Consider the following 206-nt stretch of genomic DNA (forward strand, 5'->3'; position numbering starts at 1 on the left):
GACAGGAAGAGGAAGAAAGGAAACGGTATGTATATATATACAGTCTATCTGTGCATGCACAGGTCGCCGGGGGATCCCCCAGTCTATACTTTCATTTCTGTGTATGACTACTGCTCAGGCAAACGTGCGTTTCTTTAGCTAGATGATGTGGGTTCCTCGTTGCCACTGTCCGCCTACATACTCATGTACATATGTATATATATATA

Source organism: Cystoisospora suis (genome assembly GCF_002600585.1).
Source record: "Cystoisospora suis strain Wien I chromosome Unknown contig_1332, whole genome shotgun sequence".
Taxonomy (NCBI): Eukaryota; Apicomplexa; class Conoidasida; order Eucoccidiorida; family Sarcocystidae; genus Cystoisospora; species Cystoisospora suis.